General features: G+C 37.4%; 1 pseudogene; it reads left to right on the forward strand.

Moving 5' to 3' along the window:
- The window catches only part of LOC114046503, a 181,485-nt pseudogene extending 157,799 nt beyond the window's left edge, over positions 1 to 23,686 (forward strand).
- Positions 23,687 to 25,870: the final 2,184 nt, after the last annotated feature.

A 25,870-nucleotide genomic window follows, 5' to 3' on the forward strand; every position in this document is an offset into this window, starting at 1 on the left:
GGCAAGGCAAGGCAGGGCAAGGCAGGGCAGGGCAGGGCAGGGCAGGGCAAGGACAAGGCGAGGCAAGGCAAGAAACTCTTAAAAAACCTTTAAGGCAAAGCAGAACAGACATGTGGAAAAAGCACCACCATAGGCACTGGTTGGGAGAGAGGTGAAGAGACATGAGGTGAGGGGGGCGGGGCTTGGTTTAAGACCTCCTGCACTTATAGAGGAGACATTTGCCCCATTCAACCTGGCTGTTTCTTGTCTATCTTCCATCCATCCACACTCATAGACCACTTGTCTGTTACCTTGACCCCATATATCATGTCACTTATCCTCTCCTACGTCCATTTGCTCCATTCTAATTTTTAAGGAATTATTTTCTTCAGTGAAATTTTGGACCTCCTTTTCCATTTGGCCAACTCTGCTTTTTTAAGGCATTCTTCTCTTTATTGGCTTTTTAGATCTCTTTTGGCATTTTGGTTAGTCTATTTTTTAAGGTGTTATTTTCTTCAGTATTTTTTGAGGCTCTCCTTTAGCAAGCTGTTGACTCGTTTATCATGATTTTCTTGCATCACTTTCATTTCTCTTCCCAATTTTTCCTCTACTTCTCTTATTTGCTTCTCAAAATCCTTTTTGAGTTCTTCCATGGACTAAGACCAATTCATATTTTTCTTGGAGGCTTTGGATGTAGAAGCTTTGACTTTGTTGTCTTCTTCTGAATGTGTGTTTTGATCTTCTTTGTCACCAAAGTAAGATTCTATATTCTGAGTTTGTTTTTTTTTTTCACTGTTTGCTCATGTTCCTAGCCAATTACTTAACTTTTAAACTCTTTGTGAAGGTAGGGCTCTGCTTCCAGTGTGGAGAATGTTCTGTCCCAAGCTTTGGGGAGTTTGTGCAGCTGTTTTCAGAGGTACTTCTAGGGACCTGTAAATTTTCAGTTTTTCCAAGGTGGTATGATCTAAGGAGAGGTGTTTACTCATCTCCTGGACTGTGCTCTGGACTATGAGTAATCACAAGGACTCTTTTCTGCTTTGAAACTGTGAGGAGGATTCCCTCTCTACTGCAGCCACAAGCTCTGTCACTCCAGCACTTCTCCTTGCCCCAGGACCACCACCAAGAACTCTGTGACCCAGATCCAAACATGGCAAAGCAAGAGAATTTTGCCTCAGCACCAACAAAGAGATCCCTGCAATCCCCCTCTGATCAGCAGCTTGAGCCTCCCACCAACTGTGGGCCAAGAGTTCAGGGAGCAGTCACTGCCACTGTGGCCACCACCTTGATGCTGTACTAGGGCCAGGACTGGATCTCCCTCCTCTTACCCAAGTCTGACAGTCCTTTCCCACTGACCTTCTGACTTGTCTTTGATGTTTGTGGGTTGAGAAGTCTGGAAACAACCACAACTCCCCTTGATTCCGTCCACGGAGGCCTGCTCTGAGTTTGCTCGTCCCTGTCTTTACCAGCGTGGCCCCAGCTGAACTGCACCTATTTCTCAGCTCAGTGCAACAGACCTTTGCTGTTGACCTTCTAGGTTGTCTTGGGCTGGAAATTTGTTTCATTCTGTCTTTTTGTGGGCTCTGCTGCTCTAGAATTTGTTTAGAGTCATTTTTACAGGTATTTGAAGGGGTTTGGGGGAAAGCCCAAGCAAGTCACTACTTTTACTCCACCGTCTTGGCTCTGCCCCCCACCCCCATCCTCTCCTATGTCTCTGTCTGTGTGCATGTCTGGCCCCCATATGTCTGCCACCCTCCCAGGCCCCCATGTGGCTGGCCCTGATCCAACCATTGCTCTAGCTTTTCTGTGCCTGGTCCCTAAGTGTTCCTGAACCAGTTCCCCTCCTTCCACTGGCTCTTGACCCTCTTTCTGCCCCCTTCCCTTCCCCATGTCCTGCGGCAAATTTATATTATGTAAAAATTGCTTTTTTGAGGTCAGCTAAAGGGTTCACTACATAAAGCAGTCTGTATTGTCTTCTCTATTAGAAAGTAAGCCCCTGGAGTGCAGGGACTGTCTTTCTTTTTGCTTGAATTTATTTTTTCCTAGAGCTTATCATAGTATAGCATCATACACATACAAATTATCATACACATAGTAATCCCTTAATAAACTGTTCGTTGATCAACTGACCTACAAAGAGAGTGGACTACAAGCTCAGATAGAATCAAAGAACTTTAGAGCTAATAGAGACTTCAGATTTCATCCATCTAGTCCAATCTCCTTCATTTCATGAATGAGGAAACCAATATCCAAGAAGTCTTTAGTTGTAGGAAATGCATAATAAACAAACTCTTTGGTGTTATTGTTCTCAGGTATGCAACTAGAGAAAGAATGGTTTGATAATGATCAAATTAAAGTCAGGAGGAATATAACTGAATGGAATGAAAGTTGAGGAACAAATAAGAAATGGCAGTTATAAAACTTGTGGAATATTATGACCATATAATGACATCATAACCATATTTGAAAGGTCAGATGAAAAAAGCTATTCTTTCATGAAATGAATTAACCAGTACCAACATAAGGGAGTAAGCAGACAGGTAAAGTGGCCTTGTGTTTCAAAATCAAGTTTTAGAGTCAAAAAATCCTAGGTTCAAGTCCTGGCTCTTACATATGTTAGCATGTGAATGGAATTAAATCAATTAACCTCTTCAAGTTTCAGACACTATAAGGCTGTATGCTGCAATATAAAACTATGTATCACCAAGGAGTTGTGAATCTGGATCCTTGTACCAGGAAGTCTCTACTTGAAGGAAATCATAAATCCAAAACTAAAAGGCAAAGTTAGGGGATAAGGAGGCATAGGTTTATTCTATTTCATAGGTGTTTCCATTGTCTTTCCTCCTAAATTTATGTGGTCTGATCCATTGCAGGGAGGTTTAAAAATAAATACTATGATTAATTTACAGTAGAACATGCTCAGTTAGATTAATACCTTCATTAACATTGATTTGAGACACAATATAGGGATACTAAAAAGAAAAGTGTCTATTTGTGTTAACCCATTTGCCAATTAATGGCAACAATTCTGTGGCCATGTTTATAAAGGGTGGATCATAGGTAGGGAGAAGAAAAAGGAAACAGAAATTTAGGTGATGTGAAAACAAAAGATATAATAAAAATCTAATTAAAATTCTAGGATAAGCAAGACCAATTGGAAGGTATTCAAGATGACAAGAAAGTAAGTAAACCCATAATGAATGAATAAATTGTAAGAGAAATATTACTGGGGAGTTTACCACATTTTATTAGAAATTGGATCAGAGTTTTGCATGCAATTTGGATCTCAAAGAGTTGTCTGAAACCTAAATATTCCTTCCCTCATTTCATTAATTATTCCTAATCCAAGAAAGAGGATAATGATTATAAGGCAATTTGCAAGAGCAAGGGAATTGTCCCATCTTCAGAAGTTCTGGCAAAGGAAAATACTGACTTAGATCATAATACGGCATCTGTTCAATACAGAAACAGAGCTAGAAATTGCTGCATCTAGAGCAAATAGTATAAACTATTTAGGTAGCACAAAGTGAACTATCAATTGGGGAATAGAGGTAGAATATTACCCAACAGTAGGGAATAACAGAACCCTAGGATACCAGCAGCTCACCTTATTCTGCCCTTTAGTAGCTTCCTTTTTAAACTAATTCAAGAATTATGTGCTAAACTCTATTGCTTTTATTCTGCTGAAAGACTGTTAAGTGCTGTCAGTACCCTCTAAGTTTGGCCCCTCGGGCATAATCCCAGTTGCCATAGCCTCGTAATTGTACTGGTTTCTTAGGATCATGATTTAGAGATTAAACTGCATCACAAAATCCCAGAATTTAAAGTTGGAGAGCACATTAAAAGTATCTACTGCCACCTTCTCATTTTGTAGATAAGAAAACTGAGGGGAAGAGATGTTAAATTTATTTTCCCCAGAGAGTATATTGGAGAAACTGTATTCCAATGAAGGTTCTCTTAGCTTAGATCACACCAGCAAAGGAAAACCTCTTTCGAGCAGAATGTAATCAGATTTAAGGAAGGGCAAAAGAAAGAGAACATGAAGATGCAGTTTCTTAAGGACTTTAAACAAGAAGGTGGGATTTGTTCTTTTCTAGACAATTCTTGATGTGGCACCTGAAGAACATTTTAATATATCATAAAAAAGTTTTATAAAGTAAGAGACACTACTATAAGAGCTTTTCCCCCACAACTTTATAATCCTGATGCATTTTACCTTCTTCAGATCATTCTGAGAGTATCATGTTTAGTTCTAGGCATCACATTTGAGAAAGGACATTAATAAACTGGTACACATCCAAAGAAGGGAGGCCAGGAAGATCAAAGGTCTCAAGACCATACCTTCTAAAGAGCAACTGAAGAAATTGGGGATGTTCAGTTTGAACAAGAGACAATTTTGAAAAAAATAGACAAGAACTGATAGCTGTCATTAAGAAGGGCTCTTGTGTAGAAGAAAGATTGTCTTTGGTTTGGCTTTATGAAAGTAATGGATGGGGGATGTAAGAAGGTAAGTTAATATTTGATGTAAGTAAAAAAAAAAAAAAAACAACTTTCTAACAGGTAGAACCTTCCAAAAGTTGAAAGGGCTAACTCAGGAAGTAGAAGTTTCTTCTCACTCAAATCTATAAGCAAAGGCACTTTGGAGGGAATAGGGAGATTAAAGGGATATATATATATATATATATATATATATATATATATATATATATGTGTGTGTGTGTGTGTGTGTGTGTGTGTGTGTGTGTATGTATAGAAAGAATATATATTAAAATATCTATATTATATATACATATATATATAAGGGATATATATTTAAACTACAAAATCTTGACAGTCACTTTCAAATGCCACAATTTTTACTAACATGTTAAAAAGGAAAATGTCAGAGTGGAAAATGAGTCATTAGCTAAATCCAATCAACAGACCCTCAAACCTATACTCTATAAACGAGGAGATCTAGGGCAATACCAATTGTCTGCAAACTTTTCGGAATGTAATGGTAACGTAACTGCATATCAACATTGATAATAAATGAGCGCATATTAATCTTGTCCTACTATATTCAAAGAGCATTTGCATTATCATTATAGACAGTGATTTACTTGCAAGTTTTACAACACCACAAACTGAAAAAGTGTGGTAGGGGAAAATAAGTTAAGTTGTAAAAATGTACGTGTATGATTGAAATGCTTATTAAATATAGCCCTAGAAACCCAGAGAAGATGGAATTGTTGTTGTTCACTCATGTCCAACTCTCCATGATCCCATGGCCCTTACTGTCCATGGGGTATTCTTGGCAAAAATACCTGAATGGTTTGCCATTTCCTTCTCCAGTGGATTAAGGTAAACAGAGGTTAAGTGTTAAGGTTAAGCCCAGGGTCACACAGCTAGTAAGTGTGAGTGCAGATTTGAACGTAGGTCTTCCTGACTCCAGGTCTAGCCCTCTCTCCACTGAACTACCTAACTGCCTCCAAGCATGAAATAGTCAGTAAATAAACATTTATTAAGTAACTTCTGTAGGCCAGCCACTGTGCTAAGTTCTGGGGATACAAAGAGGGGTAAAAGATAGTCCCTGCTCTTAAAAAGCTCCAGTCTAATGGGGGAGACAATATGCAAACAATTAAGTACAAGCAAGCTATATACAGGATAAATTGGAAATAATTAATAAAAGGGAAGGCATGATAATTAAGAGAAATTGATAAGGCCTCTTGTAGAAGGTAGGGTTTTAGCTGGGACTTGAACGAAGCCAGGAGGCAGAGATGTGGAGGGAGATTATGCTAGGATATAGGACATGCAGTGAAAATGACCCAATTCAGGAGATGGACTGTCTTCTTTGAGTAACAGCAAGGAGGCTGGTGTCACTGAATTACAGAGTACATGGAAGTGTGAGTTACAAGAAAATTGGAAGTGTAGGGCATGTGGGTAGGAGATACAAAGAGCTTTGAATGGCAGAAGATTTTAGATTTGCTCATGGAGGTCATAGAAAGTCACTGAGTAAGAAGAGGATGGCATGGTGAGACCTGCACTTTGGAAAATCACTTTGGCAGATGAGTGGAAGATGGACTGGAAAGGTTAAAGACTTGGGATGGAGAGATTAACCAGAAAGCTATTGCAAAAACCCAGGTATGAGGTGATGAGGACCTGTACCAGGATGGTGTTGGTATCAGAGGAGATAAAGGAGCTTATCTAGAGAGCATAAACTAGGAAGAAGAATAAGCAAACCTAAGATAGTCATGTGAAACAGACTACGTGGTGTAATGGAAAGAGCCCTGAACTTGAAGGGGCACTGAATGAGAGGTCATGAGTTGTCATTTATGAGGGACTCAGACCTGATACACCTGTTAGCTCAGATTCAATGTTTGAATGAAATGAGGCACTCACAGGTCATTCAACAGTTAGAAAGGTCTATTCAATCATGCCATAAAGAGAATATATAACAAGGGTAGATGAATTTCCTCATCTGGAAAATGAGATAATTGGATTACATGAAATCTGAGGTCTCTCCAAATTCTAGATCCATGATCCTATAATCAAGTGAACTGCCTCCTGAACGACATAAAGAAAAAATGAGTTCATATTTTTTTCTCTCCTGTGGGCCAGTGAAATTGAATCATTTAGTTCAGAAATTTATTAACATTTCAGAGCAATTAGCATTCAAGTTTACACTCAGTTTATGATTGAAAATTGTATTTAGTGTCATTTTAGTTTTTGAATATCATTAGGCATTTAACGATATGTACCTGTAGAAATTTTACATAAACAAAAGCAAGCCAGTAAAGGGACACTTATTAACCAATCCAATAACTTGATCATATTGCACACTGTTAAATGTTCATGCTTTAAGTGATAAAAATAAAACATTCTCATCCTATATACTGGAGCCTGAATAAGTACAGTTGCTATGGTGATCGCAACTTTGGATTTCTTGCCTCCCATAAGGAAAATCACAATCATAATATGGTGTTAATGTTATTTGTTATAGCTAATAAATAAAAGAGGGTAAACCTTGACTATGTACCCAGGACACAGGCTCTCACTGCAGGACTAGATGCTACAAAAAGAAAAGATTCCCTGTGATGATTTCTGAATGATATCAAAGGTAAGCAAATTCTTATTGATGCAAAGAGTGAAGGCAGGGGATTAATTATATTTTCCTGTCTTATGGTTCCCCCCCCTTTTATGGGGTGGACATGTTGGGGAGTGCTAGATCTCCCATTGCCATAACAACAGGCTGCTGCTTGCTCTCTTTAAAACAAGATAAGCTGTGTGTCAAAGTAAAGCTGTTGCTATGGCAACTGACTTCATATTTTAAGTGCAACAGCCTAGTTTAATCAAGAAAATTGTTCTTTGTCAAAAAGAAACCACATATTGGTATTAATGAGATAATCTTTTTTTTTCCTTCCCTTAAAAGACTGGGTAGAACAAACTCCCTGTAAAAATAGAAGCAAAACGGCCCAACCCATATCTTAGGTTCCATTTTTTAATGTCGCATCATGTGCTCCTCCAACATAAATATATATATATGTATATATGTATATATATAGATATATATGTATGTACATATGTATATGCATAGAGTACCATATGTAGCATATGCATAATTTGATAGATGGATGATAGATGATGATACATACATCAAGTGAATAATTAATTAACAGATAAAGGTGTAGAGATATTTTAGATCAATGAAAGATAGATAGATAGATAGATAGATAGATAGATAGATAGATAGATAGATAGATAATCTGAGCATTAGATTGGATTTGAGGAAAAATTCCTAACAATTAGAATTATCCAAAAGTGTAATGGTTTGCTTTGGAAGGTGGTGGGTTCCCCATCTCCATAAATCTTACAGCAAAGGAGGGATGACCACTTGCCTGTCATGTTGTAATGGGTATTCTTTTGTAAGTACTATCCAATAAATCCAACCCAATAACATTTGTTAAGCATCTACTATATGCTAGGCACTTTACAAAATTAATAGACAGTCTCTGCCCTCAAAAGGCCTACGATTTAATGAAAGGAGGTAACAACACATGAAAGGAGGTAAGGATATGGAGATGAGAGATTGGACACACTGGGATATCTTGTTCTGTGTAGTTGAAACCAGGCAGAGCAGCAGATGCAAAGAGGAGCTGAGAGTTCAGTTTCTGCCCTCTATAAAGGAAGTCATTGGGAAGAATTTGGTACTTTGCCTTCCAGCACTCCAGTCAAAGAGGAGAGGAGGCTGAGGGAGATGGTGTCAATCAAGTCTTGAGTAAACAGCTTGGTGATGAGATTAAAAGTAATGACCTTATCCTGGGAGGTACATCTTGTTCCCTGGAGTTGAAGCCAGGCAGAGGAGCAAATGCAAAGTGTTGGCCTAATTAGTGGTTTCCACACTTCTTGGTTATACAACCTGATCAGTTAAAAATATATTACCCATCCCAAATATGTGTGTATTTAATTATTTATAAATTAATGTTTAAAAATGTTAATAGGTATGCATTTTAAAAATTACAAAAATATAAATATTCAAAGGATGAGAGAAAGTTAATAGGTAAACACTGGAGTTTGTTAAGTAAAGGAGTGACTTGCTCAGACCTTCACTTTAAGTAAAATCATTTTGGCATATGTGTGGAGAGTAAATTGAACTAGGAAGAGTTTTGAATCAGAGAGACTAATTAGGAGGCTATTGCAATAACCCTCACGAGAGGTGATGACGGTCTGAAGGAGAGTGAGTACACAGGATACAGATGTGAGAAATGTTATGTAGGTAGAAATGACAAGATTTGGCAACTGATTGTATATGTGAAGAGAGGGAGACTGAGGAGCTAAATATCACACTGAGGCTGTGAATCTGGGTAACTGTGGGATGGTGCTGCCCTCAAAAGTAATAGGGAAGTTCAGAACACTGCTGAGTTGGGGGTGGGAGGGTAATGAGACTTTCTTTGCAAATAACAACCCTTCCATGCCTTCTTTTCCTGTGCAACTCACTTTCTCCCAAGGAATTTTTTTAATGGGAAGGAAGCTCTTATTTACTGGCCACTGCCCTATGACCCAAAGCCCAAGGTCCACTGCTGTCATGATTTAGGGAACCAGATCTGGGGTTAGAATGATGGACAGGGAGTTTTGTCTGTGGTGTTGCTGTGGATACCTGGATCACAGATATAAATTATCCTGTGGCACCAGAGCCTGAGAGAAACCATAGGAGGACAATTATGGGAGGGAGCTAAGTGGAGAGATAATGGGTGTAGGGTGGTGCATTTGTGTTGGACAGAAGTCTATGATTTTCTTTTACAGTCAGTCAGTAAGTCAACAAGCATTTAATTATTATGTGTCAGGTACCAGGCTAAGCACTGGGGACACGAAGAGTTTTCTTCTATGTCTGAGACCTCAAGAGGCACACATTCTAATTGGGAAGACAATATGGAAACTACCAGATACTTACCAAGATATCTGAGAGGGAAACACACTGGCAGTTGAGGGAACTGGAAAAGGTTCTTGTAGAAGGTTGAACTCAAGCTAATTCTGGAAGGGTTCAGCCAACCAAAGAAGCTGAAGTGGAATGGAAATTTCAGGTATAGGAGGCAAACATTTCAGGTATAACAAAACAAAGAGATTAGAAATGGAGTGTTTTGTTCAAGGAATTGAAAGTAGGCTAGTGTAGATGGGTCACAAATGCATGAGAACAAGAGGATAAGAAATATAAGAATGGGTCAGATTATGTCCCCCTTGGGGTCAAGCCATGGGCTGTGCTGAGATTCCTTCTAGTTCTAAAAGACTGTGATTCTGAGACAGACAGACACACATACACACATACACACACACACACACACTGTCCAAATATGAAGTATTGCTTGTGTCTCTTGGGTTTGTTTGTTTGTTTGTTTTTTGCATTTAAGTAAAGACCTTTGGGAGAAGTTAGGTGGCACAGTGGATAAAGCCCTGGGCCTGGAATGAGGAAGATCTGAGTTTAAATACAGCCTCAGACACCAGTTGTGTGATCATGGGCAAGTCATGTCACTCTGTTTGCCTCAGTTTCCTCATCAGTAAAATTAGCTAGAGAAGAAAATGGCAAACCACTCCAGTATCTTTGCCAAGAAAATCCAAAATGAGGTCATGAAAAGTCAGACACAACTGAAACAATTGAACAACAACAACAAAGACCTTTGGAGTGAAAATAAAAATTCATATGGTAATGATATGTTTCTTATTAAAAATACCTTAAGGAATAAAGTAAAAAGAACCCTGAATTTAGAGACAGGGAGACCTGTGTTCAAATCCTGACTCTGCTACATACTACTTACATGACCTCTGATAAGTCACTTAACCACTCTGGGGCTCAGTTTCCTCATGTGTAAAAGGAAGACTTTGGAGTCTTTGCCCTCTAGCATCTCTTTCTAGTTCTGAATCTATGATCTTGTGACTATCTAATCTCTAAGATCTTCCTATTCCAAATTGTTAGTGTTATGAAATGTGCAGATAGGTTAAGGGGTCCATTATTTTTATTATGTTATCCATAGCCATACAGGAACAATCTTGAACCAAAACAGAAGCAGTTCAATCAGTATTTCTATACACACTTGTGAAACTGAACATAAGCCATCGAAGCAATGATAGTAAGACCTATGAATATAGCACAGTAGAAATAACCCTCCAATCAAAGACCAGAGACATTGATGACAATGGGCCCAGGCTGCGTTGGCAAGTCACTTCACCTTGGGGGCCTTTTGTAGATTCACCTACAAAACATGGGTCTTGGACTAGATCATCATTAAAATCTTTTCCAAGCATAAAATCTATGATTCATCTTGATTCAACAAGCATTTATCAAGTGCCTCCTATGTGGAAAGCAATATGCTAGATAGGCCCCAAGGATGCAAAAATGAAAATGATGTTTACCCTCTACAAAGCTTAGGTACTTTCTATCATTTTATCAAATGTACAAACCTTTTCCTATTATCCTATGGCCAGTTACACTTTACCAATCAACACTGCAGGATTCCGCCAACCATCTGTCTCTTTCACCCCTTTTCATATGCTGCTGCATAGAGCTAGAGGAAATCGTGAAACCATGCTATGGATCCACTATAAATTTATATCATGTGATCTCAACTTAGCCCTTGCTGCAGCAAGATTCTTCCATAATCAATTTTCTATCTCTCTCTCCAAACATTTTCCAAACATTTTCTTTTCTCCTCAAACCTCAAATTATACCTCCTCCCCCAACTCTCTTTTGACCCTCTCAGCAAGTAACTTCACCTCCTACTTCACTAAAAATAAAATGAGAACATTTGTTGAGAATTCCCTCTTCTCCTCTTTTCCTTATCTCACATGATTCACACATCTTTTTCCACTCTCCTTTCCCTTGCTCCAGTCTTAGATGAAGAGATCCCTTTCTGAGGGCAACTCCTTCTACATGTACTCTTGATCCCATTCCCTCCCAACTTCTCCAATACATTGCCCTAATATCGTCTCTTCTCTCTCTCTCCCCCTCTCTCTCTCCCTCTCTCTGTCTCTCTCTCTCTGTCTCTCTCTCTCTCTCTCTCTCTCTCTCTCTCTCTCATCTTCCTTCAATTTTTCTTCTCTATTCTCTGCTGTTTTCTTTATCCTTAAAAAAAAACTCATTTGATGCTACCATCCCTGCTCACTACCATCCTATATCTTTCCTCTCCTTTTTAGCTAAATTGCTTGAGAAAACCATTTATACTCAGTGTCTTCTCTTCCTCTCCTTTCACTTTTCTAAGCCCTTAGCAGCCCAGCTAAAGATATCACTGTTTAACTGAAATTGCCATCTACAAATTTACCTATAATCTTTTAATTGCAAAATCTAACTTTTCTCAGTCCTCATCCTCTCAACCTCTTGACATAATTTGACACTATCAATCACCTTTTCCTCCTCTTTCTGAAACTGTTTCTCCCATAGGTTTTCATGACATTATTTTCTACTAGTTCTTCTATATGCCCAACTATGCATTTTTATAATCCTTTGCTGATCTTTCCTCTATATCATATGCACTAAGTATGTGTATCCTCCAAGAATGTGTCCTGGTTTCTCTTTTTTTTTTTTCCTTCTATACTAACTCCTCTGGTTATCTCATCAGACCCCGTGGCTTCAATGATCATCTCTGCACAAATTATCCCCTAATCTCTCTCCTGAACTGCAGTCACACATCACTAACTGCCTCTTCAAATACTTGAATTGAATATCTGATTTGTGTCTCAAACTCATTATGTCCAAAACAATTCATGATGTCCCCAAGCCATAACCAAGCCCTCTTTTTTATGAACTTCCCTATTGCTGTCCAAGGCAACCATCATCCAGGCTTGTGACCTCACTGTCATCCTTGTCCATTCATTCTCATTTGTACCACATATACAATTGGTCCCTAAGAATTGTTATTTCTACCTTCACAACATCTCTTGAATGCATCCCCTCCTCTCTATTCACAGTCACAAGCCTAATTCAAAACCTCCTTGCCTTCTAGCTGGATTATTGAAAATAGACATCTAACTAGTCTCCTAGCTTCCAGTCTCCAACTACCCTAATCCATCTTCCACCCAGCTCCTAAGGAGATTTTTCTGAGGAGTAGATCAGACCATGTAACAACCTCACTCCCACCTCCCAACACACACACACACACACACACACACACGCACACACACACACACACACCTCAAAGAGGGGCTCTTCCACATTCTGACTTCTATGGTTTATTTAGAGTCTCAACTGAAATTCTCCCTTCTTCAGAGGGATTTTCTCTGTCCTCCCACCCGCTGGAGTATTCCTTTTTTTTTTTTTTGTTTACCTTCCCTCTGCTTTCTCTATATGTTTTATGTACCTAGTTGTTTACATGTTATCTCCCCACTAGAATGTATGCTCCCTGAGGGCAGGATTGGTTTTACCTTTCCTTGTATCCCCAGTACTTTGAACAGTGTCCGTCACATAGTAAGTGCTTAATAAATACCTGTTGACAAACTCTCAGAATAAATGGAGGGAGGGGCAGCTAGGTGGTACAGTGCATAGAGCACCAGCCCTGAAGTCAGGAGTTCAAATCCAACCTCAGACCAAACACTTTACACTTATTAGCTGGGCAAGTCACTTAACCCCAGTTGCCTAAAAAAATAAATAAATAAATGGAGGGGCAGGAGAACCTAGATATGTGTCTTGACTTAAAGAAAATGCTAATGCTGGCTCATTGTTAGTAGTACATTAATTTTGAGTTTCTTTTCAAAATTTATGAGGAATAATCCTGAGAAAGAAAACTTTCTTCAGTTGTGGGCTATGGGAAATCCAGATCAGTCTCTTATGCCACTAAGGTTCCATTTAGTATGTAATCATTCTTATGAAAAATAATATGACTGTCATTTATGTACTGCTGTAAGTTTGCCTAGCTTTTTTACATACTGTTGTTGTTCTTCAGTCATTTTTAATCAGGTCTGTCTCTTTGTGGCTATGTTTGGGGTATTCTCAGTAGAGATACTGGAGATACGAGAGATACCAGAGTGCCATTTCCTTCTCAAGCTCATTTAAAAGATGAAGAAACTGAGGCAAACAAAGTTAAATGACTTACCCAGGGTCACACAAAGAGTAAGTGTCTTGAGACCAGATTTGATCTCAAGTCTTCATGACTATAGGCCTAGCATTCTATCTACTGCTCCACCTAGCTGCCTGGCTTTTTACATATACCATCTCAAATGATTCTTAAATCAACTCTCTGATGTCATTATCCTCATTTTACAGAAGAGGAAACTGAGGCCCAGAGAAATGAAATAATGATCATAGTCACACAGCTTATATTGGAAGAAGGATCATAACCCATATCTTTCCTGATTCTAGGAACTGTGTTCTTTTTTTCACTGCACCAAATCCAAATGATACTTAAATAAAGTGAAATACTTTAATATCAGAATGAGTAGAACCTCACTGTTATGCCTGTGTGACCTTGGGCAAAACATTTCGTCTCTATGAGTCTTAGTTATCTCTTCTATAAAGTAAATTTATAAAATCTCATCTATAAAGTCATTCTGAAAGATATCTACTACCCTTCTAATGCCTATGTACTATGAATGCAATTTGTCTGGCTTAAATACTGATCAATTTTCATTACAAATACGGAACTATATCAAATAGCTACAGGTTAACAGTATACATTTCTGTAGATTGTGTGTTTTAAATTCTGTTAGTGTTCATGTTATTGTAGTACATAATCAAAGATTCAGAAAATATCTCACTAATTGTTTTAGGCATTTAAGGAAATAAGGTCAAATAACTAAATTAAACATTCATGCAATTTAAGGTAGTTAATTGTAAAAACCCCCATTAGCTTTGCACTCCTGAGCCTAGGAAAATGACTGTATTTCCCCACGATTCTTAGAGGGTTAGGTTGTGGCCAATGAACTAAATAGATCCCTTGAGATATCCCTGGTCTTTATCAGTTGTTTCAGTGTGACTTCATCTAAAACCATAACAATAGTAGAGTATATGAGTCCCCCATGTTATATCAGAGTTCAGAGTTTTTCAATAGGTTTAAACCTTGACTTTACAGTATTAAATGGAACAGTTGCCTTCACCTTCAGGTCACTACAAGATCCCATTTGGCCAGGATATTCTTTGACATGTGAAAGAAAAGCACCCTTCTCAATGTCACTTAACCCATATTGCTGTCTTCTGTAGATAGTTTGTTGACACAACTGATGATAACCTCAAAGGAAGTTAGTGTCATGTATTTTTTTCTTAGAGGTTGTGTCTTAAGAATTAAAGAGTGAATCAGTACAAATCAGAGGATTTATACCTCCACTTTGTGTATGCTGCTTTTCCTGATTTCAAAGCCATGGAACAAAATGTCCCCATACTGGGTACACCCTGGTACACCCCTACCTGCTTTTCTACCTCCTATTGTGTGCTTTACCCCCCTTTATGTTGTAATCTCCTTATGGTCAGGGACTGCCTTTCTTTTAATTAATTGTATCCCCAGAACTTAGCACAGTGCCTAGCACATGGTATGTGCTTAATAAATGTTGATTGGATGGGATTGGAATCTATCCTTTTGATTATTTATTTTAATAAACTACATATGTTTCTATAAATCACCTTGATATAGATTTACATTAGGAAGGGACCTAATAGTTAATCAAATATTTTCCAATTCTAAATCAACATAGTCCCTTGTACAGGCTGATTTATAGAAATGTATATAATTTATCAATAAATAATAAATAGGATGGTTCTGCTGAATTATTTTTACCAATTTACCCTTTAATTCTTAAGACCTGACCTCTGAGAAACAAATGATTATTTTGATTTTCTTTAAGGTTATGATGACAATTCCATCACTTTAAAGATGAGGAACTGAGGCTAAGGGAAGGTGCATTATTTGCCCAATCTCAAAAATAATAAATATCTGAGGTAGCATTTGAAATCAGATCTTCTGGATGCTGAGTTCAACAGTTTATACACTTAGCCATATGTTCCCACAAATTACAAGTGTAATAATATCTAAATAGTGCCCAATAATTAGTTAAGGGGCAAAATTCAGTAAGTCCTCAGACCCAAAGGCCTCCTTGAGATACCTGCAGAATTTTAGCAGTTGGTGGGTGGCTTAAGTATTCTGTGTACTTCAGTATTAGATTCCTTTTAGAGTTTAATCTTAGGCCTAGCCCTGAGATTACTTAAGATTCTTGTATTTGCCTTCTTTCTTCAGAGACAGGACCAACAGTTTCTCCCTTGATCAAATAACAGGTTGGGTAAATCTCTATAGATATTATCAGAGGGGAAAAAAAAAAAACTTTAGCCAACCAAATTGAAAGGAGAGGTAGAAAAAGTCCCTTTTTGAGTTCTGTCAAATCATCTTTCTTTAAGAATTGGCAGTAAAAGAGAATTGGAACTGATATCAGGAAACTTGGATTCAAATCTTGACTAAAATACTTACTAGCTTTAGGTCCTTAAGACTCACCATCAGAGTCATATTTTCCTTATCTATAAAAGAGGGAGAATAATAATTGTAATACCTTCCCCACATGATTATTATGAAGAAACTGCTCTGTAAAATTTAAACATTCCACAATTATGAGTTATTATTATGTATGATATAGTAAGTATAGTTTTCTATCTTACAAATCAATAATATATATAAAAAAGTTATAAATATATTTAATTAAATTAAAATATTTTGAAATAATTATATATAATCAGGTATTATATTAATAAAACATTCAGGAATAGAGTATTATAGGAGATAGGACAGCTATGGAGTTAAGAAAACCCGGGTTCAAAGATTGCCTTTGACCCATAGGAACAATTTAATCATAGGCAGGCAAGTAACAATTTCTCTGTACCCCCAAACAACTCTCTCAGGCTCCAAATTTCCAACAAGTTACCGACTGTGGAGGGATTTCCCACAGAGTATGTTCTCTACATGGAGGAATCACAGACGTCATCCCAGAAAATAAGATATATAAATCATGCAGGGACACAATTAGGCCAGGGCAATCAGGGCTTCATTAAGTGATGTCAAATATATAGGTAGAGGAAGCATGTGTACAGAAGGACAAATAGATAGAAATAACTGAGCTAAGTACCTAGATAGTAAGAAAGGATATTTAACATAGGCAGCTACCAGATAACACCTAAGGAGAACAAGAGGATTACATGTTGTAGCAACCAGAACACTGAACCTGAAGTCAGAAAGACCTGAGCTCAAATCCAGCATATATAAATGCTTGTTGCTAGCTAGTTTTTAACCCGCATCTCAGCACTGATCTTTTCTATCTCTAACAAAAGTAACCTCAGCAGCTACAGCATTCCATGCTCTCCACTCATGAAGTCAATAACTCAGTCAATAAACATCTATTAAGTGTCTACTATGTGCCAAAAACTGTGCTAAGCTCTGGAGATAAAAATATGAAAAATGAAAGTTAGTTTCTATCCTCAAAGAGCTTACAATCTAATGGAGTAAGCCAGAATATAAAAGAAAGCTGAAAATGGAGGAAGAATCAACATCCAATGGGGGTAGAAGGTGCAGTGTCAGGAGAAGTCAGTCAGAGAAATCTCATGGTAGTGCATCCAAATAAGAACTGAGATGTCAGAGTCCAGTGGCCTGAGATCAGAGATATCTTACTAAGATCATTCCTCTCCCACAGCTTGACCCATGCACTAGAAATTCAGCTGATTATAGCTCTTAACTAATATTATGCTATTTATCAGTGTAACATGGGGCAACTCTAGTCAAAACTTTAAATTAAAAGTTGAGATTTGTGGTATATGTTATAAAAATTAGTCTTGTGGTTTAATATTTATTTGTATAATCAACATAACTTTTAGAGAGCTTCATGTTTAATGTAGTTATTTAAAATGGCAGAGAAAATTTAAGCATATCTGGTGCAGGTCAAGAAAGTAGGAAGAACACCAAATTTCAAATCACAGAGTCTGGGTTCCAGTATCAACTTTGTCATTTACTAGCTGTAAGAGTTTGGACAAGGCACTTCCTCTTTCTATTTCCCTATTTATAAAATGAAGGATATGAGCCAGATGATCTCTAAGGTCCATTCAAGCTCTAGTAAATCTATGCTCTTATGACCACTTGTGAGAGCATTGGTCATTCAAAAAGCTAAATTACAAACCTATACTGAATGGCCAATTCAGTCATATTATACAGATCTAATTATTGTAGTGCTCATTAATTAAAGGCTAACATTTTTAACAAATGAGGGGAAGCACATTATTGAACATGCATTTGATCACTCGTTTAAATAAAGTTAGATGTTGCTTAAGAAGTCTTAATTTCTACAAACAAGAGAATTAAAGGAATAATTTCTTCAATTAGTTTGTTTACAATCTTTTATGATTCTACTATCCAGAACAACTAGAAGAAATTAAGTCAATATATTCCCCTTAAGTCAGACAGAGAGGGGGAAAGTGGATCTATACAGTATCCCTATTTATATACAAAGAACAATTTCTTAGAAAACAAGTCCATCTAACTGATCCAAGGTAACTAATATTTGGAAGATATTAGAATTTGTTGCAATTAAATGTCCTTATACTTATTCTATGAGTCAGTTTAAATGCTTTTTCTACTTAATCATGAAAAAGAAATGTGGGATATCAGTTTTGACTTGTAGAAATCTAAGCTACTTTTTTTTTTTGGTTGGGCTATGGGGGTTAAGTGACTTGCCCTAGGCCACACAACTAGTATGTGTTATGTGTCTGAGGTCAGATTTGAACTCAGACCCTCCTGAATCCAGGGCCAGTGCTCTATCCACTGTGCCACCTAGATGCCCCCATACATGCTACTTTTTAGCAAGGTCAGATTGTCATTACAAAACAGATTTGCCAAATCTTCATAATCTTCATAATATTTAACCAATTTAACCAATATGCTAAGTTTATTGAAGTTCATTTGTAGAGAAGCAATATGCCATAATTGAAAGCACACAGGACTTGTAGTGAGTTTTGGAGAGATCTGCTTTTAAATACTCCCTTTGATCCAAACTATTCCTTCTTCCTCATTAATTCTGGACCCATTTATAGTGTACTGATAGTATAATTCAATAGGATGCTCATCTAACTGTGTGTCACAACTCAGCCAATGTGTATTCTTCATCTATTTATTTTTCCTGCACAGATTGCCAGACTGTTCTCTTTGATATAACCATGTATATGAGTGAGGAAATCTTGTAATATTATTGAGATTGATGTAATCAGTACAATGCCATCTGCAAACAGGAGCATCTGGAGAACTTTATAATCTATGTGGAATCTCCACTTCAAGTTTTTTCACAGGACGCCTTCTGTGACACTGGTGAATTCGATTCAATTCGCCTAGCAATGATACAGGAGTTTGTATTTTTCTCCACTTGACAAAGATAAAAAGTGGTTCCCTCTCTCCTCTCCTTGTTGTACTAACTTCTGTGTACTGGTTATTTTCTAAGAAATTATGATAATCATATTCAATTTAAATTTATACATTTCCCATTTCCCAGAGTTAATCATTTGTTTAAATAGGTCAGCCTAGAACTGTAATAATGTCATGTCTTTATCCTTTGCTATCCATTTTAATGTAATTTGCTATTTGTTTTACCATTGTTATAATTATTGATTTAACTATATATATACATAGAGAGATTTATATATTTAACTATCTCTATACAGATATATATATACATATATATAAAGAGAGAGAGAGATGATTCTGAAATGACTTTCACATCAGCAATCAATGGTTTCCTGCCTTTTTAAGATATAATAAATTTCTTCCTTTTGATGAAAGTTAGTACTCACCACATCTAGCACAATTTGGTTCTCTTCATAAAGAAAGTATTTATGGGGAGGTAAAGACAAGACAGTGGAGTCAAGGGCAGGGACTTGCCTGAGCTCTACCCCAATCACCTCCAAATACCTTTAAATTATGACTCTAAACAAATTCTAGAGCAGCAGAACCCACAAAAAGATGGAGTGAAACAATTTTCCAGCCCAAGACAACTTGGTCAGGACAGGTCTGTTGCATGTGGGTATGAGTGGAGCACAGTTCAGTGCAGGCCATACCAGCACAGACTCTGCCCCAGCAAACTAGGAGCAGGCCTTGGGAGCCACATAAAAAAGTAGTGGCAGCAATTGCTTCAGAAGATCTCAGCCTACAGATGGTAAGCGGGTCTGGTCAGAAAAAGATTGCAAGGGTCTCTTTGCTGGAACTGGGAGCAAGATTCAGTTGCTTTGCCCATACTTGGGCATGAGTCGTAGTCCAGGGTGGCAGGGCTAGGAGGAGCAATAGCATACCAGAGCTTGTGACCACAGTTGATCAGGGGACCTCCTCATAGTTCTAAGGCAGAAAAGAGTTGTTACGGTCACTCACAGACCAGAGCACAGGCCAGGAAAGGAGTAAACACCTCATTTTACATCACACTATCCTGTAAGAACTGAAAACCTACAGGTCCCTAGAAGTATCTCTGAAAACAGCTGCCAAAGCCCCTGAGGCTTGGAAAAGTATCCCCTCCACCCTGGAGGCAGAGCCCTATTTTAGCATAGAGCTAAAAGTCAAGTAATAGGCTGAAAAATTGAGCAAATGGCAGAAAAAAACTGACTATTGAAAGTTATTATGGTGACAAGGAAGATCAAAACACACACTCAGAAGAAAACAACAAAGTCAAAGCTACATCCAAAGCCTCCAAGAAAAATGTGAAAATATGAATTGGACATGGAAGAGCTCAAAAAGGATTTTGAAAATCAATTAAGATTGGGGACAGGAAAAATTGGGAATAAAAATTAAGGTGATATAAAAAAATCATTAAAAATAGTCAACATCTTAGTAAAGAAGACATAAAATATTGAAGTAAATAACACCTTAAAAAACAGATCTGGGGGCATAGCCAGGATGGCAGAGTAAAATCAGGTACTTACTTGAGCTCTTCCCCAAACCCCTCCAAAGACCTGTAAAAATGACTCTAAACAAATTCTAGAGCAGCAGAACCCACAAAAGACAGAATGAAACAAATTGCCAGTCCAAGACAACCTGAATGGTCAATGAGAAAGATCTGTTGCACTGGGCTGGGAGAGGAGCACAGTTCAACATAGGCCATGCTGACAAACACAGGGACCCAGCAAACCCAGAGCAGGCATTAAGGGACTGATTCATAGGAAAGCTGTGGTAGTTTCCAGACTTCTCAACCCACAAATGCCAAAGACAAATTAGAAGGTCAGTGGGAAAGGTCTGTCAGACCTGGATGAGAGAGGAGCCCAGTGTAGCACCAAGGCAGCATTGGTGGAGGTGGTGGTAGCAGTGACTGCTTACATGAGTCTTAGCCCACAGATGGTAAGGGGATCAAACAACTAATCAAAAGGAAATTTCAGGGATCTTTTTGCTGGCACTGAGCCAGGATTTTGTTGTTTTGCCTTTACTTGGATCTCAGTCACAGTACTGGGTGGCAGTCCTGGGTCGAGGAGTACTGGTTCAGCAGAGATTGTGGTAGCAGTGAAGATGGAACCCTCCTCACAGTTCAGTGACAGAAAATAATGTTTGTGGTCACTCATAGACCAAAGCACAGGCCAGAAAAGTAGTAACCACCTCTCCTTAGATCACACCACACACCTTGGAAGAACTGAAATTTACAGGACCCTAAAAGTATCTCTGAAAACAGCTACATAAAACCCCTGAAGTACATCCTCCACACTGGGAGCAGAGCCCTGCTTTAACAAATAGTTAAAAAGTAAAGTAATTGGATGGGAACAAAAGCAAACAACAGAGGAAAAAACTCAGACTATAGAATCTTACTTTGGGGACAAGGAAGATCAAAACATATAATCAGAAGAAGACAACAAAGTCAAAGCTCCTACATCCAAAGCCTCCAAGAAAAATATGAATTGGTCTCCAACCATGAAAGAGCTCAAAAAGGATTTTGAAAATCAAGTAAGAGAAGTAGAGGAAAAAATTGGGTAGAGAAATTAGTGTAATGCAAGGAAATCATGAAAAATGAGTCAACAGCTTTCTAAAAGAGACCCCCCAAAAAATTGAAGAAAATAACACCTTAAAAAAATATACTAGACAAAATGGCAAAAGAATTCCAAAAAGCCAATGAGGAGAAGAATGCCTTAAAATGTAGAATTGGCCAAATGGAAAAGGAGGCCCAAAAATCCACTAAAGAAAATAATTCCTTAAAAATTAGAATGGAACAAATGGAAGTTTGTAAAAAAAAATCAAGAAACTATAAAACAAAACCAAAGGAAAGAAAAAAAATAGAAGACTATTAAATATCTCATTGGAAAAATAGATCCAGAAGAGATAATGTAAAAATTATTGGACTACCTGAAAGCCATGATAAAAAAGAAGAGTCTAGACATCATTTTTCAAGAAATTATCAATGAAAACTGCCCTGATATTCTAGAACCAGAGAGTATAGAATTTGAAAGAATTCACTGATCACCTCTTGAAAGAGATTCCAAAAGGAAAGCTACCAGGAGTATTATAGCCAAATTCCAGAGTTTCCAGGGCAAGGTGAAAATATTGCAAGCAGCCAGAAAGAAACAATTCAAGTATTGTGGCACCACAACAGGATAACACAAGATTTAGCAAGCTTCTATGTTAAGGGATCAGAAGACTTGGAATATGATATTCTGGAGGTCAAATGAGCTAGGATTGAAACCAAGAATCACCTACCCAGAAAAATTGAGAATAATCTATGGGGGTGGAGGATGAGAATTGTCATTCAATGAGATAGAGGAATGTAATGCATTCTTGAGAAGCCAGAGCTAAATAGAAATATTGATTTTCAAATACAGGACTCAAGGGAAGAATGAAAAGGTGAACAGGAAAGAGAAATCATAAGGGACTTATTAAAGTTGAACTGTTTACATTCCTATGTGGAAAGATGTCTACATATATATGTGTGTGTGTGTGTATACATATATATACATATATGTGTATATATATGTGCTATATATACATATGTATATATGTGTGTGTATATATGTGTGTGTATGTATATGTGTGTATATATATATGTATATGTATATATATGTGTGTGTGTGTATATATATATATATATAGACTCACCCTGTGGCAGGCTTAACTGGGTGGGATAACTACAGATGTCAGGCTGATGCCTCCCACACATACCAGATCACTCACTGAAATGGGATTCCTAATGAACAAATAATTGTCGTGATATATTATGACATTACAGATGATAAAGAAAATCTTACAAAAGGTACTATCATTAATAAACCCAATGGCACTGATGCATATAAAGGGGTCCCAAAAAACAAAATGATGTCACCCCAGAAAGCTTCCTTGCTGTGTTAAGAGATGATGCTGAGGCTGTGAAGAATAAAGGATCAGGGAAACTTTTGAATAGTGGTCCCAAGGATCATGTGTTTGTTTATCTCGCTGATCATGGAGCTCCTGGACTTGGCTTTCCCTAGTGATGATCTTCATGTAAAGGATTTGAATAAGACCATATGTTATATGTACCAACATAAGAAGATACAAAAAGGTGGTGTTCTATTTTGAAGCATGTGAATCTGGCTCCATGATGAACCACCTTCCTGATGATATTGATGTTTATGTAACTACTGCTGCCAATCCTGCTGAGTCTTCCAATCCCTATTACTTTGATGAAGAGAGAGATTGGTATAGTGTCAACTGGATGGAAGATTCAAATGTGGAATATTTGACTAAAGAGATTCTGCATAAGCAGTTTTAATTGCAAAAAAGTATAGCAATACCAGCCTTGTCATGCAGTATGGAAACAAGACAATCTCCCACATGAAAATGATGCAGTTTCAGGGAATCCAAGTCAATTCTCCTATCTCTCTGCCACCTGTGAAACACTACAACCTCACTCCAAGCCCTGATGTCCCCATTGAAATCCTGAAAAGGAAATTAATGGCCACTAATGATGCAAAGGAATTTAAGAAAAGTGTTTATCAGTTGCAGGCACATCGGCAGGCTAGAACTTTTATTTAGAAGGCTAAGGCTGTGCAGTAGATTGTATCAGTAGTGATTACATCCAGTGTTCACATGAGAAAATGCTCTCTGAGAGATGGACACTCACAGCCCATGATTGCTACAAGGCATCTGTGATTCATTTCAGAACCCATTGTTTTAACTGGCACTCACCCGTGTATGAATATGCTCTTCAACAGTTATATGTGTTTTTCAATCTTTGTGAAGGAGCCCATACACTTGACAGAATTAAGCTGGCCCTGGACAAAGTGTGTTTGGGCTACTACTAAAGTCTGCCTTCCCAGTGATTACCAAGGACAAACGTGAAATTTATACTGATGGAAGACCATGACTACAGCTTTGTAGGAAAGAGGCTGACATATTTGTCCTCTTGTGAATGATATTAAACCATTCAGAAGGTCTGTACATGGGACATTTCTCCAGGAAGCTTCCCAAAGCTTCTGTTGCTCACCTTCTCCCTCTTTTCCCTCACTCTTTCAGATATATGAGTTATTGCTGAAAATGTTATCTATTTGGATGGCCAAAGCATTGCATTGGTTGAAATATTTCTAATCTTTACATGTAAAATTTTCCAGTTTTGAAACCAGTAGTTTAACAAAGAAAGAAGTTCACTTGGTTCCCTTTATAGTAACTTCATCAGGCTTGACCTGTGTGGTGACACTTTATTACTGAAGTTCAACAAACTGTAAGAAGACTTGTACTTAGGGAAATTACAAACATACTAGAAAGCTATTTTTTAGAAAACTTACATTATGATCATGTTTCTCCAAGATCAACGTGCATATGCATAGAATATGTATATGATGAGTTCATTGCCTAAAAATAAAGATTTATCATTTGTCAAAAAAAAACAGTAGAATTGGTCAAATGAAAAAGGAGGTACAAAAGCAAGAAAAGAATTCCTTAAATATAAAATTCCTTAAAAATAATTCCTTAAAAATTTGAATGGAGCAAATGGAAGGTAATGGCTTTATGAGAAATCAAGAAACAATAAAACAAAACCAAGAGAAGGAAAAAAATAGAAGACAATGTGAAATATCTCATTGGAAAAACAATTGACCTGGAATGTAGATTCAGGAAAGATGGTTTAAAATCATTGGACTACCTGAAAGCCATGATCAAAGAAAAAAAAGAGCCTGGACATCATCTTTCAAGAAATTATCAAGGGAAACTGTCTCCATATTCCAGAACCAGAGGATAAAATAGATATTGAAAGAATCCAATGATCACCTCCTGAAAGATATCCTGAAGTGAAAACTGCCAGGGATATTAAAACCAAATTTCAGAGCTCTTTGGTCAAGGAGAAAATATTGCAAGCATCTAGAAGAAGAAAATTCAAGGACCACAGATCTACAGTCAGGATAACACAAGATTTAGCAGCTTCTACATTAAATGATTGGAGGGCTTGGAATATGAAATTCCTGAGGGCAAAGGAACTAGGATTACAACTGAAAATCACCTACCCAGTAAAACCGAGTATAATCCTTCAGGGGAAAAAAGGACATTCAATGATTTAGAGGATTTTCAGGCATTCTTGGTGAAAAGAATAGAGCTTAATAGAAAATTTGACTTTCAAATACAAGACTTGAGAAACATAAAAAGTTAAACAGGAAAGGAAAATCACAAGGGATTTAATAAGTTTAAACTATTTACATTCCCACATGGGAAGATGATATTTATAACTCAAGAACTTTTTCATTATTAGAGTCCTAAGAGATAAATGATCAAAACACATAATCAGTTTTCAGATGAAGTAATGAAAGCTAGCTGTAGCCATATGAAAAAAAAAATACTCGAACTCATTATTGATTGGAGAAATGCAAGGTAAAACAATTCTGAGGTACTACCTCATACCTATTAGATTGGTTAATAGGACAGAAAAGGTAAATGACAAATGTTGCAAGGGATATGGGGGAAGTGAGACATTAATGGATTGTTGGTAGAGTTGTGAACTAATTCAACCTTTCTGTGGAGCAATTTGGAACTATGCACAAAGGACTATATATAGGATGTAGGAGCTTTGACTTTGTTGTCTTCTTCTGGTTGTATGTTTTGATCTTCTTTGTCACCAAAGTAAAGTTCTATAGTTTGAGGTTTTTTTTTTTTTGCACTGTTTGCTCATGTTCCCAGCCAATTACTTGAAAAATTGACTCAGTTCTCTATATGTTTGAGAAATAATGCCTATATCAGAAACACTTCTTTAAAATTTTGTTTCATAGTTTCTATTGCTAACTGTATTTCCCACCCTCTTATTCCCCCTCCCATTTATTCTATTTTCTCTCTAATTTTACCTTATCCTTCATCAGAAGTGTTTTGCTTCTGACTACTATCTTTCCCAATCTATCCTCCTTTCTATCACACCCACCCCCTTATTCTCTTTTCCCCCTACTTTCCTATAGGGTAAGACAGATTTCTATACCCAACTGAGTGTGTACATTATTCCTTCTTTGAGC

This window comes from Vombatus ursinus, unplaced genomic scaffold, assembly GCF_900497805.2.
Source record: "Vombatus ursinus unplaced genomic scaffold, bare-nosed wombat genome assembly UNPS02014784.1, whole genome shotgun sequence".
In the NCBI taxonomy this organism is placed as follows: Eukaryota; Metazoa; Chordata; class Mammalia; order Diprotodontia; family Vombatidae; genus Vombatus; species Vombatus ursinus.